The sequence below is a fragment of the Rhagoletis zephyria genome, unplaced genomic scaffold (assembly GCF_001687245.7).
Source record: "Rhagoletis zephyria isolate East Lansing unplaced genomic scaffold, Rhagoletis_zephyria_1.1 Rzeph_scaffold_00549, whole genome shotgun sequence".
NCBI classification, from domain to species: domain Eukaryota; kingdom Metazoa; phylum Arthropoda; class Insecta; order Diptera; family Tephritidae; genus Rhagoletis; species Rhagoletis zephyria.
This window is the reverse complement of record NW_016157633.1, coordinates 128,491-136,565: the sequence shown is the minus strand read 5'-3', so window position 1 is coordinate 136,565 and position 8,075 is coordinate 128,491.

The window sequence follows — 8,075 nt, the reverse complement described above, 5'->3', positions numbered from 1 at the left end:
TCTTCACTGGAAGTGGTTTTTTTACGTGGCGGGTCCCAAGCCCAGCCACAACCCATTGCTGGGACGGGGTGGTTTCGCAACCAAATACACGTTTATATAGCGAGCCGCTTTCTCCAAGCAGACACCCGCTTGCAGCCGCACCTACTGGTGAACAGACGCTGCAGACTTCAGTGAGCCCTTAAACCGAATAAGTCAGAGTGGCCCCACCGAAGCTCCCTCTCTTTCTGCCGTGACCCAAGGCTCCACTCGGATTGGTTACCGCATCTCGCACATGGGTTGCTCACGTTGCCCAGAGTGCGCGAACGAGGACGCAAGAGTCGGGATTGAGTATAGCCATGCAACTGTAACTGCATACCCAGCGCAATGACTATGCCCCATTGCATTTAATGTGTCTATCTCTTCTTATTCTGGTACTTACAAACATCGGACCAAAGTTATAATACCATTTCATGCTCATGAAAGGTATAAAAAAAACAGTTGTCAAACGAACTACACGATGTACAGTGTTTGTTTGTTTTGAACGCAGCGCTGCTTGTACATAAATTTCGCTTTACACATGCCTGAAGCTGCCAAAGTTTCTCTTTTACAGGTCTATTCTGCACGTTACCGAAAATTTTGTAACCGGAAAATTTTATTACCAAAAAATATTACCAGCTCTTGTCACCGCGATTCTAGGTACGTTGGTAATGCAGTTAAAACATTCATCAATTCAGCTATGAGGAATTTTGCAAATTCTGGCATTGCATATTTCACGGAGCAATAATTTGTTACCAGCTTATGAGATGGTAACAAAATTTACCGGTTACAAGAGTAAACAGAATGCAAAAAGGGTTTAAAAATTTACAGGAACTTTATTTACCGGCTACAAACTTTTTATTACCAGCGCAGAATAGACCTGTTAACCGACTTCAAAAGAAGGAGGAGGTAATCAGTTCGTCCGAATATTCTTTTTTATGTTTGTTACCGCATAACTTTGGACCACGTGAACCGATTTCGATAATTCTTTTTTCACTGGAAAGTTGGTACTTCAAGGGTGGTCTTAGATCCGATAATTGGATCGTGAAGTAATTAACGATACCATTCAATTTTTATATGAGAATTGAAGTCTGTTTTGTATTTTGCTTAAAAATTACTTGCAAAAATAACGCAGTGCTACACTCTAAAAGGTGCATGTAAAACTACTACGGAAAAGTGTTTATTTTTCAACCAGACTCTGTTCAAGATGTTCAAGATTTCATTTTTAACATGAGTTGTTTAAAATTTACACATAAATATACAAATGCAATGTTTAAAATTACAAACATTTTGGAAGTAAAAATATATTTTTTACAAATAATAAATACTAATTGCCAGGGGCGCACGCAGGAATATATTTTTGGGGAAAGGATTTATACTTCTAAACATATATCATGAGAAAATACTGAAAATTCGCTCTTTAAAATACATTTATGCAAGTTTTATGTACAGTATGAAATAAATAAATAAACTTTTTAAAGTTTCATAAATTGCATTTTATTAACATAAAATTTACAAAGAACTCAGACATTTTCAACCGGCTCCAAAAAAGGGGAGGCTATCAATTCTTCTGAGTATTTTTACTTGCACCGCGTGAACCGATTCCAATAATTATTTTATTACCGGAAAGATGGTACCTTAAGGGTCGTCCCGTAATTTGGTTAAGATCCGATCATTAAATCATGAAAAAACAAGTAAGAGCAGCGCTGTCTTCGCCTATGCCGAAGACTTCATACCTTTCATGAGCATCTGAAAATTTTATTTTAACAGATTACTGCATTTGAATAAATTTATATATTCACAGCAGGCATAGATAGAGGAGATACATATATAAAAAATCATATCTAAACAATCAGAGGTATGGAAGATATACCTTATATAGCACCAATCTAAGTGATTTTCACTACTGTGTGATCAGTACGTAAACCGGTAACACAATTTAATGGGTTTAGCTTCCTACATAAAGGAGATACATATATCGCAAAAACTGGTATCTGAACAATCAGTGGTACAAGAGATTATGATTATACAGCATAGATTTTGACGATTTTCTCAGTAGACTTTTATTATTATTATTTAAAAAATAGCTTACGAAATTTATCGGTTTTAGCTGTCCAAATAAAGGAGTTTTACAGTAAAACCCCATATCTAAACAATCAGTTGTATGGGGGCAATAAACAGGTTATAGTGACCCGATCTTTGTTAATTTTATTGTAAACTTTCTGTTGATAATGAGTGAAAATAGGGCGAAATTTCATGTTTCGAGCTACATAGATGGAGTAGTTATAACAAAAAATCTCATATCTGAACAATCAGTTGTGTGGGAGCTATATGTAAACGTGACCCGATCTTTGTTATTTTCTGTTAGTAATGAGTGAAAACGGTGCGAATTTTGATGTTTCTAGCTGTATAAATGAAGAAGTTATGGCAAAAAATCTCATATCTGAACAATCAGTTGTATGGTGGATATAGGTTGTAGCTACCCGATCTTCGCCATTTTCACTGAAAGTATTCTTTTGATAATAAGTGACAACAGTGCAAAATTTCATATGTCTAGCTTCATAAATGGAGGAGTTTTAACGAAAAATCGTATATCTGAACAATCAGTTGTATGAGGGCTATAGGTTATAGTGACCCGATCTTTGTAATTTTTACTCTAAGTTTTCTGTTGATAATGGGTAGAAGTAATACGAAATTTCAAGTTCCTAGCTGCATAAATGTAGAAGTTATAACAAAGAATCTCGAATCTGAACAATCGGTTGTATGGAGGCTATAGGTTATAGCGACCCGATCTTCGCCATTTTCACTGTAAGCATGTTTTTGATAATGGATGGAAATATTGCGGAATTCCATGTTCCCAGCTGCATAAATGGAGAAGTTATAACGAAAAATCTCATATCTGAACAATCAGTTGTATGGGAGCTATATGTTATAGTGGTCCGATTCTTCCGGTTCCGACAAATGATTAATACATTATAAAAATACACCCACCNCATGTTTTTGATAATGGATGGAAATATTTCGGAATGTTATGTTCCCAGCTGCATAAATGGAGAAGTTATAACGAAAAATCTCATATCTGAACAATCAGTTGTATGGGAGCTATATGTTATAGTGGTCCGATTCTTCCGGTTCCGACAAATGATTAATACATTATAAAAATACACCCACCTACCAAATTTGATCCGGATATCTCGAAAACTGAGAGACTAGATTGCATACAAACAGACGGACAGACAGACATACAGACAGACAGACATACGGACAGACGGACAGACGCACAGACGGACATGGCTAAATCGACTCAGCTCGCCGTTCTGATCATTTAAGTATACATTTTAATGGGTCTATCTCTTCTTATTCTGGTACTTACAAACATCGGACCAAAGTTATAATACCATTNTTCTATATTTTTGCGATGTTGCTTTGACGAGGGTTTGAACCCAGGCATTGTGGAGTGGAAGCGCGCACTGCTTACCACTGCTCATTTAAGTATACATTTTAATGGGTCTATCTCTTCTTATTCTGGTACTTACAAACGTCGGACCAAAGTTATAATACCATTTCATGCTCATGGAAGGTATAATTAACGGTTAAAGATGCACTCAACTTTCAAAAGTAATACAAAATTTGACAAAAGAATTTTAATATAAATAAATTAATTAATTTCACGAAATTTTTACACTGTTTTATTCATTTTCGTCGATTTCTGGTTTCTAATTTTTTAATACTTCGAATAACGAATATTTAACTGAACTTGTATTTTTATCATGTAGCTCATTTTGGTGGAACGAATTCGAAGTTAGTATATTAAATCTTCGAATGCTTATTAAGTACATATCAGTGGTAAACTTTTTTAGGCTGTAAAGCGTAAAAAGCAACAGTAAGTGAGTATGCATTGCATATTTTTAGGACAATGTTTTCATTCGCAGTTAAACTTTAAAGGGCTCTCAAGAAAGAAGAAAATTTCTTACAAAATGACGCAGAAGAAATGGAAAAGAAATTTTTTTCTATCAAAATTTCTTGAATCATAATAAATTTAACCCCAAAACCCACCCCTTGTGTGCGCCACGTGAGAAATTTGATATGTAAAAGTAAACAGACAGTGTTTAATTTTGCAGACACTAGGAGAGGAAACTGGTTACCTCTCTTTATATGAGTAAATTTAAATAATAATAATAATAATAACATTTTATGTGTAAAATGTGAACAATAAATGTTTAAAACTCAAAACACAAATTTGAAATTTGTTCTACGCCACACATATGATAAGTAAAAGTAAGCAAGCAGTGTTTAGTTTAATTAACACGCTGTGTAAATTTGCATTCATTAAGAGAGGAAACTGGTTACCTATCTTAATATGCGCAAATTTTTAAAACAAATTTTTTTGGAGCGTAGAATTGTGTCATTTTAAAACTTGAATCATAGAGATCGACCTAGTGCATCGGCTGTTTTGCTCCTACAAAAAATTTTGGTTTTAATTTTCATATAGTATAGATAACACAAAAATTTTAACTAAAACAAGTAAGAAAGTCTAAGTTCGGGCGGAGCCGAACATTGAGTGCCCGGCGCAAGTATTAAATATATGTTTTTCACCTTTCCGAGAACTCCCGCTACATGGTGCTTTTACCTCTATTTTAAACATCTTTCATAGAACGTTCAGTTAGATATAATGATATTAACTTGTATAGTCATATGCGGACGGTATCACGTCCATTTTCCAAAATTCCAAATAATTTTACTTCTTTTCAAGGGATTGTTGTTAGTATCAGTTTTGAGTAAATTAGCGTCCTTAAATTTCGAACTATCGAAGTTTCAAACAATTCTGAAATTTACCGTTATATGAAAAGTGGCCGTAATTTTAGTCCGATTTCAATAATTGTTAATGTTTTGCTTTTATGTTTGCTTTTAAATTAAGCCTAGAAAACAAGATGTTGATTTTTAATATGATGATTAAGCCATGTTGGGCATATGGAATTGGGCTTTAGGGCACAGCGTGCAATTCCAGTAGGAACAGACTTTAAAGACTGCAGTCGAAAATTTTACACGCCATATGCGGAGCACCGTGCTACATAAAAAATACTAATATCCACAGAGATCTTAATGTAAATACGGTGTATGAGGACATAAGAGGGCTAAGCACCAGTTACTCAGTACGTTTAATGAACCACCCAAATCGGCTAGCGCGAGATCTTCTTAGCCCGAGTTATGCAAGAAGAGTAAAAAGAAAGGATTTCTCCGATATTACCAAATAATGAGCAGTATAATATATGTGGATATCCGCAATATATAAATGTCGGCTCTGGAACTCGTTCTTTCAGGCTGACCACCCAACACCAGTGTCAGTGCGGCTCGGAAACTTGTCCTTTCTGATCGGACATAGCCTACTGGATTGTAATTACTTAAATATAGAGAAGCAAAGGCGCGGCGTACAAACTAGTCCTTTCCCCCGCCCAGTGCGGCTCTGGAACTCGTCCTTTCAGACCGCCTGCCCAGCACGATATCCAGTGATCCAACCGCAACAGCTGCAATAACTGCAATAAAGCATTGCCGCAGAAATTTTAAATTTAATGGTAGTTTGCAAGATTTGAAAACTTATTGTTAGTTTCGAAAGAAAGATTCAAAATATTATAACAAAAAAAAAAGACAATAACCATTCCGAGTTTGGAAAAATTGGTAGAACGGTTACCGAGATACATATGTGTGATCATAAATGGGCGGTGCCATGCCTATTTCCCAAAATCTTATCATAAACGTATGTCTTGTTAAAGAATTATTGCAAGCATAAATTTTGAATGAATTAGCTTTAGTATTTACTAATTTATCGAAGATTTCGAATTTCTCTAAATAACCGTTATATGGGATATGGGCGTGGTTATTGTCCGATTTTGGGAATTTTCAGCCGATTGGTATACTGTACCAAGGCCAACAACTGTGCCAGGTTTAGGAGAAATTGGTGCAGCGGTTACCAAGATATACACATGCAAGCGTAGCCACGCCCACTTTCAAAAAATTTATAATATTGTTATTTTTCGTCTAAAAATCATTGTAAATATCAATTTTGAGTGAATAGGCTGGAGTAGTTACTAAAATAATAGCAGTTTTCGTATTTCTGAAAACTACCGTTATATGGGAGGTAGGCGTAGTTATTGTCCGATTTTGCCCATTTTCAATACCATACGTCCGTAAGAAGTACACGTACCAAGTTTCGTTAAGATATCTCAATTTTTACTCGAGTTATCGTGTTCACAGACGGACGGACGGACGGACAGACAGTTACCGCTTAATCGATTTCTCTTTTCAGTCTGATCATTTATGTATACATTTGTCTATATATATCTCGATTCGTTTTGTCTGTTACAAACAACCGTTATGTGAACAAAGTTATAATACCCTTGTGGGCAAGTGCGCTCGGGTATAAAATAGTAATTTCCGCAATATTGACTTGTACAAGTCTCGCGTTGCGCAATGATTTTGTGTGGTTTAGGGGCCTTATAAGTTTATTTTTCGTTATGCAAATAAGCATACAGATTCTCTGCTTTTGTTAAAGAAAGTAATATTAAATTTTTTGGTATACCTATGGATTTAATTATAAAACGTTTTTTATTATTTGTTTTTCAAATAAAAGTTTAAATAAAATAATGTAAAAAAATATTTTTTAAAACCAAGCTTTTATTTAATATCAAAGGAATAAAATAATGTAGTGTAACAAAAGATTTTTTAGCAAGAAAATTTTGTTAAAACTGCACTAAAATTAATAAAATAAAATAAGTTAATCTTTCGTTAAAGTTACTAAAAGCCAAATAGTGNCGATCAACTGTTGAGATTGAGGCTGAGAAAAACACGTTGAGTTCAGGTAGCGAAAAAATTGTACGATGGAAAAAATGGCGGAAAGTTGGCAACTGTTGAACTGAGTAGAACTACTCAACTGTGCATTTCTTGCACAAACAGTCAACGGTTAGACAATATGAACGCGCCCAATGTATCACGAATTGGAAGAATAATCATAAACAAATCGGTGTCTTGTTTAATTTAAGCATTCAGCTCAAGTACAAACCACACATCCGTTAGGTGCTCTACAGAAATTCGTACAAACATAGGGAGCTGCGAAATCGTTAAAACTTAAAGCAAACATAAGTGCACAGTATACATTTAGGTTTTATGTTTGTTCTGTATCTGGAGATTTTTGCAAATTTGTTCACACTTATATAAGAGAAGCATACCGGCTTTCGAACGAAGTAGTCTTTATATCTAGTATTGCAGGAAAATATAGCATTCTGTGGAAACATATGAATGTAAGTTAACTACGTACATATCGTCCATATTTTTGCAAAACCGCCCATCGACTAAGTGCAAAACCGCATAAATCGCCATTGTGACATAAATGAGATTTGGTAACCTTGAACTCCAGGCATCGAGATTTATGCATAAGAATCCTAAAATCGCCATTAAAACAACAGATTTGTAAAATAATATCTAGAGAAATAACCGCATATCAAGGCAATGCCTTCAAAGAAAACCCGTTTTTCGCTCTCCTGTAAAATCTGAGCGACGTAAGATAGCCGGTTTTGGAATTGGTCGATGGTTTGGCAAAAACATCGACGATATGTATATTCGTACATATGTACATATTTACGCTATTAAGGCGAATGCAAAGCTACGTTACGAAAAACTAACAATCGACATGCTGCAACCCTTGCGGAAAGCTGTGCATTGCCAGCTATCAGTTGTTTTTCGAAGTCTGATGTATGAAGGAAACCAAAGTGGAAAGGAATTAAAAAACACTCGTCATATGCTCGTGTATAGTAAAATTGGTTGATTTTACATATTTTGAGGAAAATTATGGATTATGAGTGCGCTATGGCAATGGATTCACAAAGGTAAGCGGAGTTGTCGGATATAAGTAGTAACCATGGACGCATCTATGTCAGCTTCTGGTTGAATTGTTGAGCCACAAGCTATAACTCCTCCTATACCTGAAGAACAGGTTCTCAATCCAGTTATTGCAATAACAGCTTCTTCCAAGCCATTGAAAATATGCCTTTGTTAGATCCACACCA